Source organism: Bufo bufo, chromosome 1, assembly GCF_905171765.1.
Source record: "Bufo bufo chromosome 1, aBufBuf1.1, whole genome shotgun sequence".
In the NCBI taxonomy this organism is placed as follows: domain Eukaryota; kingdom Metazoa; phylum Chordata; class Amphibia; order Anura; family Bufonidae; genus Bufo; species Bufo bufo.
This window is the reverse complement of record NC_053389.1, coordinates 391,842,863-391,866,961: the sequence shown is the minus strand read 5'-3', so window position 1 is coordinate 391,866,961 and position 24,099 is coordinate 391,842,863.

Sequence of the window (24,099 nt, the reverse complement as noted above, 5' to 3'; positions counted from 1 at the left end):
ATCCTTTCGGACAGGACACTGGACGAGGGGCAAGCCAAGAGTTCCATGGCAAATTTTGCCAGCTCTGGCCACAGAGAAAGTCTGCACACCCAGTAGTCCAAGGGTTCCTCGCTTCTCATAGCGTCCACATCGGCCGTTAACCCAATGTAGTCGGACACCTGTCAGTCTAGGCGTTAACTGAGGCTGGATCCGGAGGGTGGCTGTTGATGGGTTGGCTGCAAGAATGATCTCATATCCGAAGGGACTAACACATCTTCAAACCACCCTCTTCTTGCATGTGATGTTGGATTTGTACCCACAACTGTTTTCTCTGTGAGTGGAAATTCCTCTGGCAGCGCCCGCAAATGCAGCATTTCTCGAAGCAAGGCCTGGAAGTGCTGCATTCTGACAGCTCTCTGTGATGCTGGTAACATGTCCGCCATTTTGTGTTTGTACCGGGGGTCTAAGTACAAAGCCACCCAGTAATGGTCCTTTCCCATTATGCTTTTTATACGGGGGTCCCTCTTCAAACACTGGAGCATGAAGGCACCCATTTGCACTAAACTGGAAGCAGTGGAGTGGTCTGGCTCCTGCTCATCGTCTAGGATAATGTCATCCTCGGTCTCCTCCCCCCAGCCACGGACAACACCAGGGATCCCAGAAAAGTTTAAAGCATGCTCTTCTTGCTCCTTCTCCACTCTGGCACCATCCTCCTCTGACTCCGCTTTAGACTCCTGTTGACTTGTCTCAGATGGAGTAGCCCCCCCCGGGAATTCATCCAGCATTGCGACTTCCTCATCTTCCTGCTCCTGCTCCTCAATGGCTTGATCAATGACACGACGCAATGAACGCTCCAGAAAGAAGGCGTAAGGTACAATGTCACTGATGGCGCCATGGCTGCGACGGACCAGTTTGGTGATCTCATCAAATAGCCGCAGAAGTCTGCATGCGTCACACATGAGCAGCCACTGGCACGGTGGAAAAGAAACAAGCTCCCCAGAACCTGTCCTGCCGCAGGGTTCATACAGGTAGTCGTTAACTGCATGTTTCTGCTGGAGCAGCCTATCAAGCATATACAAGGTGGAGTTCCAAGGCATCAGGCAGTCACAAATCAGACTTCTAACGGGCAGGTGGTGTCACCGCTGAACCTCAGCAAGGCGAGCCATGGCCGTGTAAGATCTTCTAAAATGGCCAGAGATTTTCCTGGCCTGCCGCAAGACGTCCTGGACCCTGGGGTATTAGGCAACCAATCACTGCACGACTAAGTTCAGGACGTGTGCCATGCACGGCACGTGTGTCATTTTGCCCTGTTACAGCGTGCTCAGCAGATTGGCACCGTTGTCACACACCACTTTAACAACTGTCAAATTGAGCGGGGTTAGCCACTGATCGGCCTGTGATCGCAGAGCTGAAAGGTGTGGCTCTTGGCTTCCAGGCACAACAGCCGCAGCACAGCATGGTAACGTCTCACCTGGCACGTCAAATAGGTTCTGGGGAGCTTGGAGGGCACAGCGGAAGAGGCGGTAGCAGTGGAAAAGGAGGAGTCAGCCGAGGAGGAGACGGAGGATGGAGTAGGAGGAGGAGAAGAGGCAGGCCTGCATGCAATCCGTGGCGGTAACACCAAATCCACACGGGTGCCACGGGTTGCATGCTTAACAGCCGTTAGATGGTTCACCCAGTGGGCAGTAAAAGTTATGTACCTTCCCTGTCCATGTTTGCTAGACCACGTGTCTGTGGTCAGATGTATCTTGGCACCGACACTATGTGCCAGAAATACATTCGCTTGCCGCTGAACGTGGCCATATAGCTCCGGGATGCCTTTTTGGGAGAAATATTTCACTCCGGGGACCTTCCATTGTGGTGTGCCAATGGCCACAAATTTTCTAAAGGCCTCCAAGTTCACCAGTTTATATGGCAGTAGTTGGCAGGCTAGCAGTTCCGACAAGACGGCAGTCAGCCGTTGGGCAAGAGGGAAATCCAGCGTCATTATCTTTTTACGCTCAAACATTTGGGCCACGGAAGCCTGCCTTTTGCCAGATGAACGCGACGACGGCACGTGGAAGGTGGAGTGGAGGACGAATGGGAGGAGAGAAGAGAATGAGAAGGAGAAAAGGCAGGACATTGAGCACCGGGAGTGTGGCTTTGTGGGTTCTGATGGTGTTGCTCCTACTGGGCTCGGTGATGGGAGGCCTGGTGCCTTCCTAAAGTGGTCGTCCCTAGGTGAGTGTTGGGCTTACCGCGACTTATGCTTTGTCAGCACAGGCTGCAGATGGCAACACTATTGTCAGCAGTGGACATGTTAAAAAAAAGCCCACACTGCGGAGCCATGTGCCGGCATCCTGGGAGCGCCAGATGTGACCGTGCATGGTAGATGGCTCGTTCCAGATACATTAGTAGTAGGGCTGCACGATAAATCGAAAAAATAATCGAATTGCGATAATCGGCAAATGCGATATGGCGATTTGGCCTACCCGAAAATGCCACGATTATATATGAAGAGGCCCCGCGCACATAACTGGCTTTGTGTGTAAAGTATTTTACTAGTGTGTGAAACAATCTCTCTCCTATTGATAACAGGTCCAGCCTCTGTACTCACTTTAACGATGAATGCACTGCAGCGAACGGCAGCTTAACTTAGTAGCGCTCCTGCTTCCTGAAGTGGGAGGAGAGTTACTAAGTGACGTCAGTCACGCGCCGGCCGGCCAGCTCGCTGCCGCTCGCTGTAGTGCATTCATAGTGACAGTGAGTACAGAGGCTGGCCATGTTATCAATAGGAGAGAGCTTGTTTTACACACTAGTAAAATACTTTACACACAATGCCAGTTATGTGCGCAGTTTAGGACACATGAGGGGACACATAGGGCCATGAGGGGGACCAGCATAAGAAGCTATATGTCTTAGGCTACTTTCACACTAACGTTCGGGTGTCCGCTTGTGCGCACCGTTTGAAGGGGCTCACGAGCGGCCCCGAACGCATCCGTCTGGCCCCAATGCATTCTCAGTGGAGGCGGATCCACTGAGAATGCATCCGGCTGCCAGCGTTCAGCCTCCGCTCCGCTCAGTGAGCGGACACCTGAACGCTGCTTGCCGTGCGGAGGCGAGCGGATCCGTCCACACTTACAATGTAAGTCAATGGGGACGGATCCGCTTGAAGATGACACTATATTGCTCAATCTTCAAGCGGATCCGTTCCCCATTGACTTTCAATGTAAAGTCTGAACGGATCCGCTCAGACAACTTTCACACTTAGAAAATTTTCTAAGTTTTAATGCAGACGCATCCGTTCTGAACGGATGCGAACGTCTGCATTATCGGAGCGGATCCGTCTGATGAAACATCAGACGGATCCGCTCCGAACGCAAGTGTGAAAGTAGCCTTATGCTGCCCCCCCTCATGGCCCTATGTGTCATAGCACACATCCCCTATAACAGCGTCCTCCACAGATCCCCCATAACAGCGTCCTCCACAGATCCCCCATAACAGCGTCCTCCACAGATGCCCAACATAACAGCGTCCTCCACAGATCCCCCATAACAGCGTCCTCCACAGATCCCCCATAACAGCGTCCTCCACAGATCCCCCATAACAGCGTCCTCCACAGATCCCCCATAACAGCGTCCTCCACAGATCCCCCATAACAGCGTCCTCCACAGATCCCCCATAACAGCGTCCTCCACAGATCCCCCATAACTGCGCCCTCCACAGATCCCCCATAACAGCGTCCTCCACAGATCCCCCATAACAGCGTCCTCCACAGATCCCCCATAACAGCGTCCTCCACAGATCCCCCATAACAGCGTCCTCCACAGATCCCCCATAACAGCGTCCTCCACAATAGCGTTTGGCGGTGACGCAGCAGAACCGCACACAAATGCTGCACTACCAAAATGCACTATATAGAAAGTATATTATAGGTATATCACACCCCTGCCTCAATCTGTTTATTTGGGGGGCAACTGGTATATCACACCAGTTGAAATTATTTGTTCCAATAGCGTTTGTCACTCTGTGTAGCTGTGGTAATGCAGCAGAAGCGCACACAAATGCTGCACTACCCAAATGCACTATATAGAAAAGTATATTATTGGTATATCACACCCCTGCCTCAATCAGTTTTTTTGGGGGTAAACTGGTATATCACACCAGTAGAAAGTATTTGCTCCAATAGCGTTTGTCACTCTGTGTAGCTGCGGTAATGCAGCAGAAGCGCACACAAATGCTGCACTACCCAAATGCACTATATAGAAAGTATATTATAGGTATATCACACCCCTGCCTTAATCAGTTTTTTGGGGGGACAACTGATATATCACACCAGTGTTGAAATTATTTGTTCCAATAGCGTTTGCCCATCTGTATAATTGCAGTATCGCTGCAGAAACGCACACAACTGCTGCACAATACAAATGCACTATAATATACTTTCTATGATAGAAAGTACACTGCTCAAAAAAATTAAGGGAACACTTAAACAACAAAATTTAACTCCAAGTCAATCACACTTGTGTGAAATCAAACTGTCCACTTAGGAAGCAACACTGAGTGACAATCAATTTCACATGCTGTTGTGAAAATGGGATAGACAACAGGTGGAAATTATAGGCAATTAGCAAGACACCCCCAATAAAGAAGTGGTTCTGCAGGTGGTGATCACAGACCACTTCTCAGTTCCTATGCTTCCTGGCTGATGTTTTGGTCACTTTTGAATGCTGGTAGTGCTTTCACTCTAGTGGTAGCATGAGACGGAGTCTACAACCCACACAAGTGGCTCAGGTAGTGCAGCTTATCCAGGATGGCACAGCAATGCGAGCTGTGGCAAGAAGGTTTGCTGTGTCTGTCAGAGTAGTGTCCAGAGCATGGAGGCGCTACCAGGAGACAGGCCAGTACATCAGGAGACGTGGAGGAGGCCGTAGGAGGGCAACAACCCAGCAGCAGGACCGCTACCTGCGCCTTTGTGCAAGGAGGAACAGGAGGAGCACTGCCAGAGCCCTGCAAAATGACCTCCAGCAGGCCACAAATGTGCATGTGTCTGCTCAAACGGTCAGAAATAGACTCCATGAGGGTGATATGAGGGCCCGACATTCACAGGTGGGGGTTGTGCTTACAGCCCAACACCGTCCAGGACGTTTGGCATTTGCCAGAAAACACCAAGATTGGCAAATTCGCCACTGGCGCCCTGTGCTCTTCACAGATGAAAGCAGGTTCACACTGATCACATGTGACAGACGTGACAGAGTCTGGAGACGCCGTGGAGAACGTTCTGCTGCCTGCAACATCCTCCAGCATGACCGGTTTGGCATTGGGTCAGTAATGGTGTGGGGTGGCATTTCTTTGGAGGGCCGCACAGCCCTCCATGTGCTCGCCAGAGGTAGCCTGACTGCCATTAGGTACCGAGATGAGATCCTCAGACCCCTTGTGAGACCATATGCTGGTGCGGTTGGCCCTGGGTTCCTCCTAATGCAAGACCTCATGTGGCTGGAGTGTGTCAGCAGTTCCTGCAAGACGAAGGAATTGATGCTATGGACTGTCCCGCCTGTTCCCCAGACCTGAATCCAATTGAGCACATCTGGGACATCATGTCTCGCTCTATCCACCAACGTCACGTTGCACCACAGACTGTCCAGGAGTTGGCAGATGCTTTAGTCCAGGTCTGGGAGGAGATTCCTCAGGAGATCATCCGCCACCTCATCAGGAGCATGCACAGGCATTGTAGGGAGGTCATACAGGCAAGTGGAGGCCACACACACTACTGAGCCTCATTTTGACTTGTTTTAAGGACATTACATCAAAGTTGGATCAGCCTGTAGTGTGTTTTTCCACTTTCATTTTGAGTTTGACTCCAAATCCAGACCTCCATGGATTGAAAAATTTGATTTCCATTTTTAATTTTTGTGTGATTTTGTTGTCAGCACATTCAACTATGTAAAGAACAAAGTATTTCAGAAGAATATTTAATTAATTCAGATCTAGGATGTGTTATTTTTGTGTTCCCTTTATTTTTTTGAGCAGTGTATATTATTAGTATATCACACCCTTCAGTAAGTCACACCTATTGATAGCACACCTATCCCAGTCCTTAAAAGGACTTTTGTGGCCCTATTAGGTAGCGTTTGGTGTCCCTAACATTCTGTCCCTGCTTCACACAGCAACCTCTCCCTACACTGGCAGAAGACTGAATGTAAAATAACGGCCAGATTCTGTTTATTTATAAGGTAGGGTGTGTGTCCATGTGCCGAAACGTCTCAATTGGCTGTCCTGTACCACCTGATGGATTTGTCATGGGTCAAAGTTCTTGACAATGTAAAAGAATATGGCGCCGGCGAACATCGCCTTATGTACGCTCGTTCGGCGAACAGCGAACTAGCAAAGTTTGCCACGAAAGGAACGCGGGGCGAACCCTAAGGCCATCTCTAATCATAATTGAGATCTACATTGTTTATTGTTGCTGCACGTTCAGAGTCACTGATGGATTCCAGTACCTCTCTGTTGTTTGAGATGAATTTTATAAAGGCGCAGGTTTCTACTTGCGCATAACTCTTGGCTTTCTTTCACTAGTTTGATTGCCAATTCTGTGGACTCTAGCCTTATGAGACCATCATCTACATAAAAGTTTTTCTTCAGAAAATTTGCTGCTGATGGGCAATCCTTTTCATTCTGATTGGCCAGGTACCTTATACCGTAATTGGCGCAACCTGGAGACGATGCTGCTCCAAACAAGCGTACTTTCATTCTGTATTCTGCTGGCTCTGTATCTGTATCTCCATCCTCCCACCATAGAAACCTCAGGAAGTCTCTATCTTCATTCTTCACATGAAACTGGTGGAACATCTTTTCAACGTCACACATGACCGCTACGGGATACTTTCTGAATCTACAGAGTACTCCAGGCAGAGTGTCTGTAAGATCTGGTCCTTTTAGTAGATGATCATTCAATGCAACACCATTGTACTCCAAAAATAAAGGAAGACACACGGAATCAAAAACGGAAACGGATCACGGAACAACAGAACGATCGTGTGCATGAGGCCATAGACTCATTACATGCAAAGTGAGATATTTCAAGTCTTGACTATAATGGGGATGGGGGCGGAGCTCCGGCGCAGCACGGCGGTGCACGGCGAAAGCCTCTGGACTAAAAAGTCGGACATGCAGGACTTTTTAGTCCGGCGGCTTTCGCCGTTCTGCACCTGAGCTCCGCCCCCGTCCCCATTATAGTCAATAAGGACTGAGCGGCGGCACGGCGAAAAAGCGGAAGGACGGATCCGACATGGTAAACAGCCTGTCGGATCCGTCCTGCCGCAAGTGTGAAAGTAGCCTAAGTTGCATTACTGAAATAAATGGACTTTTGTACGATATTCTAATTTTTTCGAGTTTCACCTGTAAATAAAAAGTCACAAAATAGCCATATGAGAGAGGGGTTTGCACAGGAGGAGGGGGTTTGTGAAGAAGTGTGTAAGTGTGTGTGGGGGGCCCTGTACAAATATTTGCTGTGGGGCCCAGTCAGTTCTAGCTACTCCTCTGGCCACCAGTCACAGTGCCAGCAGTGTCAGCCACCAGTCAGTGCCAGCCATATCAACCATCAGTCAGTGGCAGCCATATCAACCATCAGTCAGTGCCACCAGTCTCAGCCACCAGTCAGTGGCAGCAGTCTCAGCTACAGCCAGCACTCAGTGCCAGCAGTCTCAGCCACAAGCTGCAGCCAGCAGTCTCAGCCACAGCCACTAGTCAGTGCCAGCAGTCTCAGCCACAAGCTGCAGCCAGCAGTCTCAGCCAGCAGTCTCAGCCACAGCCACTAGTCAGTGCCAGCAGTCTCAGCCGCAACCAGCAGCCACAGCCACCAGTCTCCGCCACCAGCTGCAGTCAGCAGTCTCAGCCACAGCAACCAGTCAGTGCTAGCAGTCTCAGCCACAGCCACCAGTCTCAGACACCAGTCAGTGTGGTCAAGTTCCCTTGCCATTTAATATAGACTGTTCCTACTAATGTTTATGCACTACTGTTTTAGCGCCCATTATTGTAACAGGCTTAATGTCTAGTCATTTGTAAAGGGATTAAATACTTATTTGCATAACTGTATATACAGTATACATTACAGAGTGATGGCAAGAGATACAAAAGTAATGTACGCATTGTACCTGGGCATTTTCTGTCCCGGATTTGAGTGATCCACCTAATGTGCCTCCTCTTCAGATCTGAACAGTGTTTGATGATGGCCATCGCTGTATGTTTGCCCTTGAACTCCCTCCTTAGCTTCTTCCTAATCCCCCTCACAATGGCCTGCTTCTCTTCTTGGACCCGGGTCCGGTCATAGCCCCGCTCCAACATGCGCTCCAGGATAAAGATGCAAGCATATAATCCCAAATTTTTTAACTACAAGTATTGAAAATAATGTCCTCAACAACACAGCAAAAAGTATTTCAGTCTTTGAACGGGAAATATTAGATTTTATGTTACCGTTGATCGGATTGTATTGCGATTGTATGTGTGTGTGTGTGAGCAATTGGATATTGGCCAGCTGAGCAGTGATGTACCTGTCTAGTGAAGTGACGGTACGGTATGGGGTGTACAGCTGGTTCGCCTCCCCATGGTGCACCCTGGGTAACGCTAAATCAACCAGCAAATACTGGGGGTCTGACAAAAAAAGCTCCTGACCAACAGGACACAAACTCTAATCTATAGACTGGGTGTGTGTCTGTGGCTAGGGTGGTCACTTGCAGAATCCCAAAAAGGAGGACACCACATCCCGAAAAGGAGGACATCGTATCGAGGACAGTGGCTCACAGTAGTTCAGTAGTAGAAATTTATGCTGCTAAATCGACTTGGCAAAGTTGGCAGTGGGCCAGTATGGCACTGTCTGGCACACAACCTGTTCTGAACGCTAAGGCTGGCTGGGCTCACTGTGGGCGGCGTGCTCTGGTTGGGTGAGTGACTGACTTCAGTCGTCACGGGTGTGATGGGGTGATTTGTGACTGGTGAGCGATGCTCCTACAACATATATACGTTATTTATATGCCAGTCGTGCGTATGTGTGGGGCACATGGCTGCCAGAACAGGTCCTAAAGCTGTCCCAGTCAGTGATAGTTTCCATTACTTCATGTTCTCACAGCGCATCAATGATCATGGAGTCTTTTAATTAAAATTTGTCATTGAGGCTTATGGAAAGCTGGTGACAACCAGTGCAGCATCTACAGTAGTCACTAGAGCGGAGAGATGATCAGCAGGGAGATGCAGTCAGGCAGTTTGTTTAAACAGATAATCTATCCTCTGGATAGATCATCAGCATCTGATCGGCGGGGGTCTGACACCCGGGACCCCCCGCCGATCAGCTGTTTGAGAAGGCAGCGGCTCTCCAGGAGTGCTGCGGCCTTCTCACTGTTTACCGCTGGCCCAGTGACGTCACGACTAGTATCAACTGGCCTGGGTGCGGCTAAGCTCCATTGAAGTGAACAGAGCTTAGCCGCGTCCAGGCCAGTTGATACAAGTCGTGACGTCACTGGGCCTGCAGTAAACAGTGAGAAGGCCGCGGCGCTCCTGGAGCACCACTGCCTTCTCACACAGCTGATCGGCGATGGTCCCGGGTGTCGGACCCCCAGCCGATCAGATGCTGATGATCTATCCAGAGGATAGATCGTCAGTTTAAACAAACTGAAGAACCCCCTTAAGACTGCACGCATGGGTGCTTGTCCTATAGTGTATAGTATGGCTGGACCGGATGATGAGTGTACACACTGTACAGATTTGTACTGCACTATAGATCGCCTTTAGATCTGTTAAAGGGAATATTTGTACAGCCGGTTTACATGAGCCAAACATTCATGAACTATCCTTTGATTAGTAGGGATTGTGATCTCCACTGATCAGCTGAGCATAGACAGGTGATCAGGGCCCTGCCTTCTACTGCTGGTACTGCACATTCTCAGTTTTATTCACTTGTTGGACATCATAGGATGAACTGCTGTACCCCACAAAACAAGGAGGTTGGTTGTCTAAATATTAGAATTGCTAATGGAATGGCAGGGAATGAGTTAAAATAATAAATCATTATATACTTACTGCCTGGCTGGCTCCGCTTGGATGATGGCAGAGAGAGAGCGAGGCGGGTGAATGGGTGATGGGGTGGCACTGACAGTGACTGTACTGTATTAATATAGAGCTGGGCACAGTGTGGCAGACTAGTAGTGCTATGTGCCGGTGAGTGTGACTGGCATCTCAGCTGCCGCAGTCCGCACTGCGCTGCACAGGCAGCACACCCGTCCCGAGCTCCTCTGACTCCAGTATATAGTGCACGCTGATATAATGTTGACGTAAGCACGCAAGATCCAAACGTGCTGCCTCCTTAAAGTGACCATGCCTGAGCGGACCCACCGTCACCCATAACAACAAAAAAGGAGGACCTCTGGCCGTCCATCCTGGCCTAAAACTGGACGTCTGGCCACCCTATGTGTGGCAGGAAAATGAATGTGCATGTGAGAGATATTTCTTTGCTGTTCATACGTACATGCTATAGACATTGTACTGTGATGTCACAACAATACTTAGTGCAGCTATCCGTAATATCTATTCAGACCTGATAAAATGTGAAGTTTCATGTATTGTGAAAAAATATGGGCATGATTAGTGTAGATTTGCGCAATCCCGAATATATTGGCGCACTTTATCTGCATATAAAGCTTTTGTTCTGCCATGCATGCGAAATGTAATCAAAAACAGTGCTGTAATGTAAAATTACTTAAAGTGATCAGGAGTTCTTCCTCACATTTGTGAATGTTGCTGCTAACCATTTTCTCCAGTCTCAGGAAACTTCTAGCAGCTTAGCAACTGTGAGCCACGCCTCTATTGCACACGCAATACGCGCAAACTATATTGCCGATTTTCGCAATCAAGGAAATTATCGTGAATTCTCGAATTTGCGAATTTATGGCGAATATTGCGCTATAAATTCGTGAAATATCGCAAAAACAAATATTACCGCTCGTCAGTAGTATTTATGACAGTTACAGCATTTACTGCCCTAAAATCATGTACCACACGATATACTGGAGGCTGACCCTTCACAGTCTGTCTCTTCTTCACAGGAAATACGGGCGTATTGAAGGAGCTTTTTATAGGGATTATTAACCCTTTCCCCAACAGATCTTTTAGATCATTTGCAATAGCATCTTCCTGTGAAGAATTTAGTGGGTACTGACGTACACATGGTGGCTTAGTGCCAGGTTTCAGTTGCACAACTATTGGCAGTCTACCAACATCTGTCTTAGAAGTCGCCCACAAATGTGATGGGACTTCACACAGGCAGTCTGGGAGTGTAAATTTAGAGGTAGAGGAGGCACTAAGTGTCATTAAGGACATAAGTGCACACAAAGTCTCTTCAGGCACAGGGGCTGTGATTTAGGGTTTTCCTGAAGAGAAATCCACAGATGCTTTCATGGCACTAAGCACTAGTGTTGATCACGAATATTCGAATTTCGAATTTTTATCGCGAATATAGGTACTTCGAAAATTCGCGAAAATTTTGAATATAGTAATATATATTTTAAATTTCGAATATTCAATTTTTTTTTTTTCGATTTTTTTTTTTTATCAGTACACATGATCCCTCACTGCTTCTAGCTTGTGGGCCAATAAGAAGGCTGCAATATACTTGACTTTAGGAGTAGTAGTGTTTGCGAATTTTGCTCTATAATGTTTTTTTTTGAATATTCGCTATATTGCTATATATTTTTGTTTTAAAATATTACGAATATTCGAAAAAACAAAGTTATAGCAATATAGAGAATATTCTAAAAAAATCGAATAGAGCAATTTAGCTAATATAGTGATATAATCTTCTTTGTCTAATAGATGTAAGTTGAAAAATTCGCAATAAAAAATTTGAATCTGAAAATTATAATTCCGAAAATTCGCATATTGCACAATCATTACCTTTCCGATTTTTTGAGTAAAAAAAAAAAAATCGCAAATTTTCGAATTTGTTTTTTTTTTGACGAATATTCTACAAAATATTCGCGAAATATCGCGAATTCGAATATGACCCCTGCCGCTCATCACTACTAAGCACGTCAGTCCCAAGTAAATTGTATGGACTATCTGAGCTTACCAACACATGCGGGACAATAGATTAAGCATCATGAATGTTAAGTTTAACAGGCTTTGTTAGTGGGAGTTTAACAGATCTTCCCTCAACCCGTTGACAATAGATGTAATCTGAGGAGATAAGCTCCTCAGGCATAATTTTTTTTGTATTAGGCTATGGGCTGCTCCTGTGTCTACCAAAAAGTCAATTGAATTTCCTGTGTCCTCCCACGTGGATGTGATGATTAGTTGTGGACCTGGGGATGTGTCAAGGGGGTAGTTAATGTTGAGGGAACTCACAGGATTGCTGTCACTTTATTGAGAGGTCTGCGCAGTAGCCTGACCTCTCTGGGGACATTGACTGAGTAATGCCCCTTTTTCTCACAATTCCAACAAGTTACTTGGTCCCAGTTATGTAGCTTTTTCTGGAACCCACTTTTTGGTTTGAAGGGTTGGTTAGCCATTATTGGTTTCTTTTTAGTTTGTGAGTCTAGCTCAGCTTCCTTTGCTATGGCCACTAGGTCAGGGAACCGGCAGGTCCGCTAATCAGGGCGAGCCTTTTTTACTGCATTCTGTATGGGTGCTTTTAATCCAGACATGAATGTATGTTTTAGTAGTCTCATGTCCTTACTGTCTCCTGTCTCATACCCATGGTCAAGTCAGAGCTGTTCTAAAGCTGTGGCGTAGTCAGCTACAGTCTGCTTAGCGTCTTGTGTTTGCGTCATAAAGGTATCAGTCCGATTGTCCTGTTGCTCTTTCACCCAGGGTTTGAGGGTCATGATAAACTCCTGGCCCGACTGGTCTGTGACTTTATCTATGGGGACAATACCAGGGGCCTTTGCCAGCATTTGATTCCTAAGTACCTCCACTCCTTTTGTCTCTAGAAGACTTTCCAGATCCGCCCAAGTGGCTTTATAGGCGGTCTGGATACTTTCTAATTTACGAAGGAAAGTACTGGGGATAGTACGGGGCTATGGAAAGTGTTACACATGGCCAGCAACTCACTAGGGGTCCATGGCCGATAAACATTATAATCATGTGTTTCCACTTGCCCAGCTCTGACTGTGGGGAGGGTCTTATTGACCAGTGGGTATAAACCCACACTGGGGTGTGGCTTGGGCCCCCCACAGGCTGAGCATTTCTCTCTCAAGTCTGGGTTTTGTTGTCCACACTTTGGACATGCTCTCCCCTCCGGGCCATTATATGGAAGTGGTGCTATTGGAGAGAGAGATTTTTCTGGGTTATCAGGGCTAATAGACCGTACTTCATGAGGGATGGTTAATTCTTTTGTTGGCAATTTAATCACATCCCATATTTCATACACATATATATTAATGCCAAAAATGGCCTAGACCTATCTTGACCCAGGTATAAAGTGTGCATTAAAACTTCACTTTTGATTCAACATACTGATAAAACGGCAGTGAGCCATAACAAACAATTAAAACACTTTGTTTCCACCCCAAAGAGTTGACAGCTTAGTTGCTGCCAATGTGAGGGAGATGTGCACTATCTCGTATTCACCACTTTGTGCTAGATAGTACATTTGCGGCCTGCGCTGCATTTCTGACAGTCTAATAAAACCGTTAAATACTGCTGTTACATTTTTGGTTGAAAAAAGCACACTTTTTGTGCTAGATAGTACATTTGCACCTGTGCTGCATTTTTGACAGTCCACTAAAACCGTTAAATACTGCTGTTACATTGTTGGTTGAAAAAGCACACTTTTTGTGCTACATAGTACATTTGCAGCCTGCGCTGCATTTCTGACAGTCCACTAAAACCGTTAAATACTGCTGTTACATTGTTGGTTGAAAAAACCTCACTTTTGTGCTAGATACTACATTTGCGCCCTGCGCTGCATTTCTGACAGTCCAATAAAACCGTTAAATACTGCTGTTACATTGTTGGTTGAAAAAAAACTCACTTTTTGTGCTAGATAGTAGGGTTGAGTGAACCCGAACTGTAAAGTTCTGGTTCGTACCGAACTTTAGGATTTTTGGACCCCGGACCCAAACTTTTTCGTAAAAGTTCGGGTTCGGTGTTCAGTAGAGTTGAGCAAACACCTGGATGTTCGGGTTCGAGAAGTTCGGCCAAACTTCCCGGAAATGTTCGGGTTCGGGTTCCGAACTCGACCCGAACTTCGCCCCGAACCCGAACCCCATTGAAGTCAATGGAGACCCGAACTTTTCGGCACTAAAAAGGCTGTAAAATAGCCCAGGAAAGGGCTAGAGGGCTGCAAAAGGCAGCAAAATGTAGGTAAATCCCCTGCAAACAAATGTGGATAGGGAAATGAATAAAAATAAAAATTAAATAAATTAAAATTAACCAATATCAATTGGAGAGAGGTCTCATGGCAGAGTATCAGGCTTCATGTCATAGCAGAGAATCAGGCTTCACGTCACCCACCACTAGAACAGGCCATTGTCAGATATTTAGGCCCCGGCACCCAGACAGAGGAGAGAGGTCCCATAGCAGAGAATCAGGCTTCATGTCACCCACCACTGGAACAGGCCATTGTCAGATATTTAGGCCCCGGCACCCACACAGAGGAGAGAGGTCCCATAGCAGAGAATCAGGCTTCATGGCATAGCAGAGAATCAGGCTTCACGTCACCCACCACTCGAACAGGCCACTGTCAGATATTTTTAGGCCCCGGCACCCAGACAGAGGAGAGAGGTCCCATAGCAGAGAATCAGGCTTCATGTCCTAGCAGAGAATCAGGCTTCAAGTCATAGCAGAGAATCAGGCTTCATGTCATAGCAGAGAATCAGGCTTCACGTCACCCACCACTGGAACAGGCCATTGTCAGATATTTTTAGGCCCCGGCACCCAGACAGAGGAGAGAGGTCCCATAGCAGAGAATCAGGCTTCATGGCATAGCAGAGAATCAGGCTTCACGTCACCCACCACTGGAAGAGGCCACTGTCAGATATTTTTAGGCCCCGGCACCCAGACAGAGGAGAGAGGTCCCATAGCAGAGAATCAGGCTTCATGTCCTAGCAGAGAATCAGGCTTCAAGTCATAGCAGAGAATCAGGCTTCATGTCATAGCAGAGAATCAGGCTTCACGTCACCCACCACTGGAACAGGCCATTGTCAGAGATTTAGGCCCCGGCACCCAGACAGAGGAGAGAGGTCCCATAGCAGAGAATCAGGCTTCATGTCATAGCAGAGAATCAGGCTTCACGTCACCCACCACTGGAAGAGGCCACTGTCAGATATTTTTAGGCCCCGGCACCCAGACAGAGGAGAGAGGTCCCATAGCAGAGAATCAGGCTTCATGTCATAGCAGAGAATCAGGCTTCAAGTCATAGCAGAAAATCAGGCTTCATGTCATAGCAGAGAATCAGGCTTCACGTCACCCACCACTGGAACAGGCCATTGTCAGAGATTTAGGCCCCGGCACCCAGACAGAGGAGAGAGGTCCCATAGCAGAGAATCAGGCTTCATGTCACCCACCACTGGAACAGGCCATTGTCAGATATTTTTAGGCCCCGGCACCCAGACAGAGGAGAGAGGTCCCATAGCAGAGAATCAGGCTTCATGTCATAGTAGAGAATCAGGCTTCATGTCATAGCAGAGAATCAGGCTTCACGTCACCCACCACTGGAACAGGCCATTGTCAGATATTTAGGCCCCGGCACCCAGACAGAGGAGAGAGGTCCCATAGCAGAGAATCAGGCTTCACGTCACCCACCACTGGAACAGGCCATTGTCAGATATTTAGGCCCCGACACCCAGACAAAGGAGAGAGGTCCTATAGCAGAGAATCAGGCTTCATGTCATAGCAGAGAATCAGGCTTCATGTCACCCAACACTGGAACAGGCCATTGTCAGATATTTTTAGGCCCCGGCACCTAGACAGAGGAGAGAGGTCCCATAGCAGAGAATCAGGCTTCATGTCATAGCAGAGAATCAGGCTTCATGTCACCCAACACTGGAACAGGCCACTGTCAGATATTTTTAGGCCCCAGCACCCAGACAGAGGAGAGGTTCATTCAACTTTGGGTTGCCCCGCAATATAATGGTAAAATGAAAATAAAAAAAGGATTGAATGAGGAATAGGGATGAGCGAACCCGAACTGTATAGTTCGGGTTCGTACCGAATTTTGGGGTGTCCGTGACACGGACCCAAACCCGAACATTTTCGTAAAAGTCCGGGTTCGTGTTCGGCGCTTTCTTGGCGCTTTTTGAAAGGCTGCAAAGCAGCCAATCAACAAGCGTCATACTACTTGCCCCAAGAGGCCATCACAGCCTTGCCTACTATTGGCATGGCTGTGATTGGCCAGTGCAGCATGTGACCAAGCCTCTATATAAGCTTGGGTCACGTAGCGCTGCACGTCACTCTGCTGATTCAAGCATAGGGAGAGGTTGCAGCTGCGACGTTAGGGCGAGATTAGGCAGATTAACTCCTCCAAAAGACTTCATTCTGTGATCGATCTGCAGCTGTGGATCATTGAAGTGCTAATATCGACTTGCTCACTTTTTTGAGGCTGCCCAGAGCGTTTTTAGATCACTTTTTTCTGGGGTGATCGGCGGCCATTTTGTGGCTTGTGGTGCGCCAGCACAAGCTATCACCAAGTGTATTTAACCATCAATAGTGTGGTTATTTTGTGCTGTATCCTACATCAGCTGCAGGCTGAGCCTGTGTCACCGAAGTGCATTTAACCATCAACAGTCTGGTTATTTTTTGGCCATATACTACATCAGCTGCAGGCTGAGCCTGTGTCACCGAAGTGCATTTAACCATCAACAGTCTGGTTATTTTTTGGCCATATACTACATCTGGTGCAGGCTGAGCCTGTGTCACCCAAGTGCATTTAACCATCAATAGTGTGGTCTTTTTTGGCCATATACTACATCAGGGGCAAGTTGAGCCTGTCACCCAGCGCCTAAAAAATAGACCTGACATTTCTATTCAACCAAATTTGTACTGTTTTAGCTGGTCAAGTTATTTGTAGTGACCGTAAAAGCACACTTTTTGTTCTGGGTTGAAAAACTATTCCCAAATTTGCCATTCTCAAAATAACTAGTTTCTGCTATATGAGGCCTACTTGAAATCTATCCCAAAAAGGATATCTTACATTGAAGGTGCTGATAGTGTCATTCAGAAAAACCTAAGACACACGCTACCGTGCAGATAGAAGTCTAATTCTGTGATTAAACCTATACCTGTCACACAGCGCAAAAAAAAAACAGGCCTCACATTTCTATTCAACCAAATCTGTACTGTTTTAGCTGGTCAAGTTATTTGTAGTGACCGTAAAAGCACATTTTTTGTTCTGGGTTGAAAAACTATTCCCAAATTTGCCATTCTCAAAATAACTAGTTTCTGCTATATGAGGCCTACTTGAAATCTATCCCAAAAAGGATATCTTACATTGAAGGTGCTGATAGTGTCATTCAGAAAAACCTAAGACACATGCTACCGTGCAGATAGAAGTCTAATTCTGTGATTAAACCTATACCTGTCACACAGCGCAAAAAAAAAAACAGGCCTCACATTTCTATTCAACCAAATCTGTACTGTTTTAGCTGGTCAAGTTATTTGTAGTGACCGTAAAAGCACACTTTTTGTTCTGGGTTGAAAAACTATTCCCAAATTTGCCATTCTCAAAATTGTGGTGAACGGGAACAATGAGGAAAACATCTAATAAGGGACGCGGACGTGGACATGGTCGTGGTGGTGTTAGTGGACCCTCTGGTGCTGGGAGAGGACGTGGCCGTTCTGCCACAGCCACACGTCCTAGTGAACCAACTACCTCAGGTCCCAGTAGCCAGCAGAATTTACAGCGATATTTGGTGGGGCCCAATGCCGTTCTAAGGATGGTAAGGCCTGAGCAGGTACAGGCATTAGTCAATTGGGTGGCCGACAGTGGATCCAGCACGTTCATATTATCTCCCACCCAGTCTTCTGCAGAAAGCGCACAGATGGCGCATGAAAACCAAGCCCATCGGTCTGTCACATCACCCCCATGCATATCAGGGAAACTGTCTGAGCCTCAAGTTATGCAGCAGTCTCTTATGCTGTTTGAAGACTCTGCTGCCAGGGTTTCTCAAGGGCATCCACCTAGCCCTTCCCCAGGGGTGGAAGAGATAGAATGCACTAACGCACAACTACTTATTTTTCCTGATGATGAGGACATGGGAATACCACCTCAGCACGTCTCTGATGATGACGAAACACAGGTGCCAACTGCTGCGTCTTTCTGCAGTGTGCAGACTGAACAGGAGGTCAGGGATCAAGACTGGGTGGAAGACTATGCAGGGGACGATGAGGTCCTAGACCCCACATGGAATGAAGGTCATGCCACTGACTTTCACAGTTCGGAGGAAGAGGCAGTGGTGATACCGAGCCAACAGCGTAGCAAAAGAGGGAGCAGTGGGCAAAATCAGAACACCCGCCGCCAAGAGACTCCGCCTGCTACTGACCGCCGCCATCTGGGACCGAGCACCACAAAGGCAGCTTCAAGGAGTTCCCTGGCATGGCACTTCTTCAAACAATGTGCTGACGACAAGACCCGAGTGGTTTGCAGGCTGTGCCATCAGAGCCTGAAGCGAGGCATTAACGTTCTGAACCTTAGCACAACCTGCATGACCAGGCACCTGCATGCAAAGCATGAACTGCAGTGGAGTAAACACCTTAAAAACAAGGAAGTCACTCAGGCTCCCCCTGCTACCTCTTCTGCTGCTGCCGCCTCGGCCTCTTCTGCTGCTGCCGCCGCCTCGGCCTCTTCTGCTGCTGCTGCCGCCGCCGCCTCGGCCTCTTCCTCTGCCTCTGGAGGAACGTTGGCACCTGCCGCCCAGCAAACATGGGATGTACCACCAACACCACCACCTGCGTCACCAAGCATCTCAACCATGTCACACGGCAGCGTTCAGCTCTCCATCTCACAAACATTTGAGAGAAAGCGTAAATTCCCACCTAGCCACCCTCGATCCCTGGCCCTGAATGCCAGCATTTCTAAACTACTGGCCTATGAAATGCTGTCATTTAGGCTGGTGGTGTCACGAGGGTATCAAGAGCCACGTCTGACTCCGTTATACCCGGGGTCAGGAGGTCGCAGCGGGTGGCTGCGCGCTCTATATCTAAAGATCACGTTGTTTCTTAGTGATTGTTTTCTGTGTTTGCCTTGCTATCCTTTTTGTCTCAATCAGGGATCCGTAGCTTCTCCTTCTCAGCTGTTTCTTGTCTGCCACTCCCAACCTCCTTATATTCTCCCCTCACACTTCTCTAGTTGCCAGTTATAGAGCTTCCTGCCTGGACATCTATACTGACCCACTGGAGTTGTGAATCCTGGTTGTCGTTCTAGAGTGCTACCCTCCGGATCCCTGTTGGGCTTCTTGTTATCTCCTGTTGTCGCCCACCTGGGATTATATGTTGAGTTTGTATTGTCTGTCCTTCCCTTGGTGTTTTCCTTTAGAGCTAGTGGTGCGGACTAGTGTTCCCACCGCCCTGTTCACTATCTAGGGCTCAGCTTAGGGAAAGCCAGGGCTTTAGGCACGTGATCGGCGTACGGGTGAGGAACCCGTCTAGGGACGTCAGTGCAGCCAGGTGCCAGCCGCTAGGTGAGTCAGGGGTCACCACCTTCCCTCTCACTTGGGCAGGGCCTTCCTTGTTCCCTCCCTCTGTGTCACGTATGTGATAGTCACGCCGACCGTGATATTATAACTGGCCTTTACTTTTTGAGAAAATAAATAAATAAATAAATAAAAATAAAAAATTTCTTTTTGTTGTTTTTTTTTCTCTACTTAGAATCCAATATGGATCCTATTGCTGCCTTGGCAAAACAGCTTCAAGGCCTGTCTTTGGAGGTGCCAGGATTGAAGTCGTCTGTCCTCCAACAACAGCAGCAAATGCAGCAGACCGCACCCCCTGCGGTTGCTATGGGTAACCAGGTTGTTACAGAACCCAAGGTTGTTCTTCCTGACAGATTTTCTGGGGGAAGGGACAAATCTGCGACGTTCCGTGAGGCCTGCAAATTATACTTTAAGTTGCGCCCTTACTCCTCAGGTAATGAAGAACAGCGGGTAGGGATTGTCATTTCCCTGCTTCAGGGGGACCCACAATCCTGGGCGTTCTCGTTACCCCCTGGTTCCCAGGCTCTCCGGTCAGTGGAGGGATTTTTTGGGGCTTTGGGTCTCATATATGATGACCCTGACCGAGTCGCCCTGGCTGAGTCGAAGTTACGGAGACTCCTACAGGGAGATCGGTCAGCAGAGGAATATTGCTCAGAGTTCCGTAGGTGGGCTACGGATACTCAGTGGAACGACCCGGCTCTCAGGAGTCAGTTCTGCTCTGGGTTATCTGAAAGGGTTAAGGATGCACTGGCGCTGTATGAGACCCCCCTTTCCCTTGATGCTGTTATGTCCCTCTCTATCAGAATAGATAGGCGTCTTAGGGAGAGATCGAAAATTCCTGAGCAATTGGTTACCTCTCCCAAGCAACAATTAGTCTGTACTGACTTAGATGAGCCTATGCAGCTAGGCGGAACTTCTCGTCAGGTCCGTCCTCCTGAGGTTCGCCGTAGGGGGGGGGGCTTGTTTTTTCTGTGGGGGGAAGGGTCATTTCATTAATGTCTGTCCCTCCTTTCTCAAAAACAAAAGACCGTCGGAAAACTACTAACCCCAGGCTGTGCGGAGGATGTCAGCCGGGGGGTATACGTTTCCTCCATACGAACATCTCAATTTGTGTTACCAGCGGTTATTGTTTTTGGTGTTAAGACGGAGTCTATTTCTTTTTTTCTAGACAGTGGAGCAGGGCTAAATTTGATAGATGCCCATTTTGCCCGCACTATGGGTTTGTCTCTCTGTACGCTACAGAGACCTATTCCCGTATTCGCTATAGATTCGGCTCCTCTGTCTCAGAGAAACCTCACCCACATTGTTCATAATTTACACCTTCGGGTAGGGGACCACCATAATGAGTGTCTTTCATGTTACGTTCTGGAGGGCCTTCCCTCTCCTGTGGTATTGGGTCTTCCCTGGTTGGTAGCGCACAATCCAGTGGTGGATTGGCAGGCCAGGGAGATATTGGAGTGGAGTGAGCATTGCAGAGAGAATTGCTTAAATAACAATTGCTTAATCGCCTCCATAGCTTCCCTACCTACATTTATTTCGGACTTTGAGGACGTTTTTTCTGTAAAGGGTTGTCAGAAGCTACCACCTCATCGTCCTTATGATTGCCCGGTTAACCTGATTCCCGGTGCAAAATTACCCAAGTCCAGGTTGTATAATCTTTCGGGTCCCGAGAGACAAGCCATGAAAGATTATATCTCCGAGAGTCTGGCTAAGGAACACATCAGACCCTCTTCTTCACCCGTGGCTGCAGGGTTTTTCTTTGTTAAAAAGAAAGATGGGGGCCTGCGTCCTTGCCTAGATTTCCGTGAGCTAAACCAGATAACCATCCGAGACCCATACCCTCTTCCTCTCATTCCTGACCTTTTTAATCAGATTGCGGGTGCTAGGTGGTTCTCCAAACTTGATCTTAGGGGGGACTACAATCTGATTCGTATCAGGGAAGGGGATGAGTGGAAGACAGCTTTTAACACCCCTGAGGGGCATTATGAAAATCTAGTTATGCCTTTCGGTCTGACCAATGCCCCCGCTGTCTTCCAACATTTCGTTAATGATATTTTTAGTCATCTCATCGGCAGGTTTGTAGTCATATACCTAGATGATATCCTAATTTATTCGGCTGATCTGAAAACACATGAGGTGCATGTCAGGCAAGTACTGCAGGTCCTACGGACGAATAAATTATATGCGAAAATTGAAAAATGTGTCTTCGCCGTTCAGGAAATACAGTTCCTGGGATATCTATTATCTGCTTCAGGTTTCCGTATGGATCCTGGGAAGGTCCAGGCAATTTTAGATTGGGATCTTCCTGAGAACCTTAAAGCCCTACAACGGTTTTTGGGTTTCTCAAATTTCTATAGAAAGTTCATAAAAAATTATTCAGTGATCGTTAAACCCCTTACCGACATGACTAGGAAGGGGACTGATTTTTCCAAATGGTCTGACGCCGCTAAAAATGCATTTTCCTCTCTAAAAGAGAGGTTTACCTCGGCACCTGTTCTAATTCAACCTGATGTCTCCCAGCCTTTTAATGTTGAGGTAGATGTGTCAGAGGTGGGAGTGGGGGCTGTATTGTCTCAGGGTCCGTCTCCTGGCAAATGGCGCCCTTGCGCTTTCTTTTCCAAAAAATTATCTTCTGCAGAGAAGAACTATGATGTTGGAAATAGGGAACTGTAGGCGATTAAACTGGCGCTTGAAGAGTGGCGTCACTTCTTAGAGGGAGCAATCCACCCCGTCACGGTGATTACGGATCACAAAAACCTTCTGTACCTAGAATCGGCTAAGCGTCTCACCCCTAGACAAGCTAGGTGGTCGCTATTCTTTACCAGATTTAACTTTGTAATCACCTATCGTCCTGGGGCAAAAAATACCAAGGCAGACGCGTTATCTCGTAGTTTCCCTGGAGGGGGTAATGTTAGTGATCCGGTACCTATTTTACAAAGAGGAGTGGTTGTCTCTGCTGTACACTCTGTTCTAGAGGGAAAGGTGTTAGAGGCCCAGGGGGACGCCCCGGCCTCTTGCCCCTCAGAGAAATTGTTTGTACCGTTAAACCTGCGTCTTGAATTATTAAAAGAACATCATAATTCGGCACTTGCTGGGCACCCGGGTAGTAAAGCAACCTTGGAGCTATTATCTCGTCGTTTTTGGTGGCCAAGGTTGCGTCAGGATGTAATGGATTTCGTGTCTACTTGCTCTACTTGTGCACGCGCGAAAGTCTCTCATACACGTCCAGCAGGGTCTTTATTGCCACTTTTTATCCCCAATAGGCCATGGACACATCTGTCAATGGATTTCTTTACTGACTTACCGTTGTCTGCGGGTAAAACAGTTATTTTGGTAGTAGTAGACAGGTTTAGCAAAATGGTACACTTTATTGCGCTACCCGCACTTCCTAATGCTAAAACTCTTGCTCAGGTGTTTATCAGTGAAATCGTGAAGCTTCACGGGGTCCCTTCCGATGTGGTTTCGGATCGGGGAACCCAGTTTATTTCTAAGTTTTGGAAAGCTTTTTGTTCCCGTTTGGGGGTACACTTGTCCTTTTCCTCAGCTTTCCATCCTCAGTCGAATGGACAGACTGAGCGTACCAACCAAAACCTAGAAACATATTTAAGGTGTTTTGTGTCTGAAAACCAAGAGTTGTGGTCATCATTTTTACCGTTAGCTGAGTTTGCCATAAATAATCATTATCAGGAGTCCACTGGCAAGTCACCATTCCTTGGTGCATACGGTTTTCATCCCCAATTTTGAACTTTCAAAGAGGGGGGGTCTTCTGGGGTTCCCGAAGAGGAAAGGTTTTCTTCATCTCTTTCATCGGTATGGCAGAAGGTGCAAGTTAACTTGAAAAAGATGAGTGGTAAATATAAATGCATGGCCGATAAGAAACGGTCGCCAGGTCCGGACCTAGGGGTGAATGACTATGTGTGGTTGTCTACTAGAAATATTAAGTTGAAGGTTCCCTCTTGGAAACTGGGCCCTAGGTTCATTGGTCCTTATAAAATAGTAGCCGTCATTAACCCTGTGGCTTTTCGCCTGGAGCTACCTCAGACTTTTAAGATCCATAACGTCTTCCATAAATCGTTACTCAAGAAGTATGTTCCACCTCTAGAACCATCACCGCTGCCACCTCCTCCTGTTATTGTGGATGGTAATCTGGAGTTTCAAATAGCCAGAATTGTTGATTCTCGTCGGGTCCGCCGCTCTCTTCAGTATCTGGTGCATTGGAGGGGTTACAGTCCCGAGGAAAGAATGTGGGTTCCAGCGTCAGAGGTAAACGCCAACAGGTTAATTCAGGCTTTCCATGCCTCTCATCCTGAGAGACCTGGTCCTGAGTGTCCGGAGGCCCCTCGTGAAAGGAGGGGTACTGTCACGAGGGTATCAAGAGCCACGTCTGACTCCGTTATACCCGTGCTCAGGAGGTCGCAGCGGGTGGCTGCGCGCTCTATATCTAAAGATCACGTTGTTTCTTAGTGAT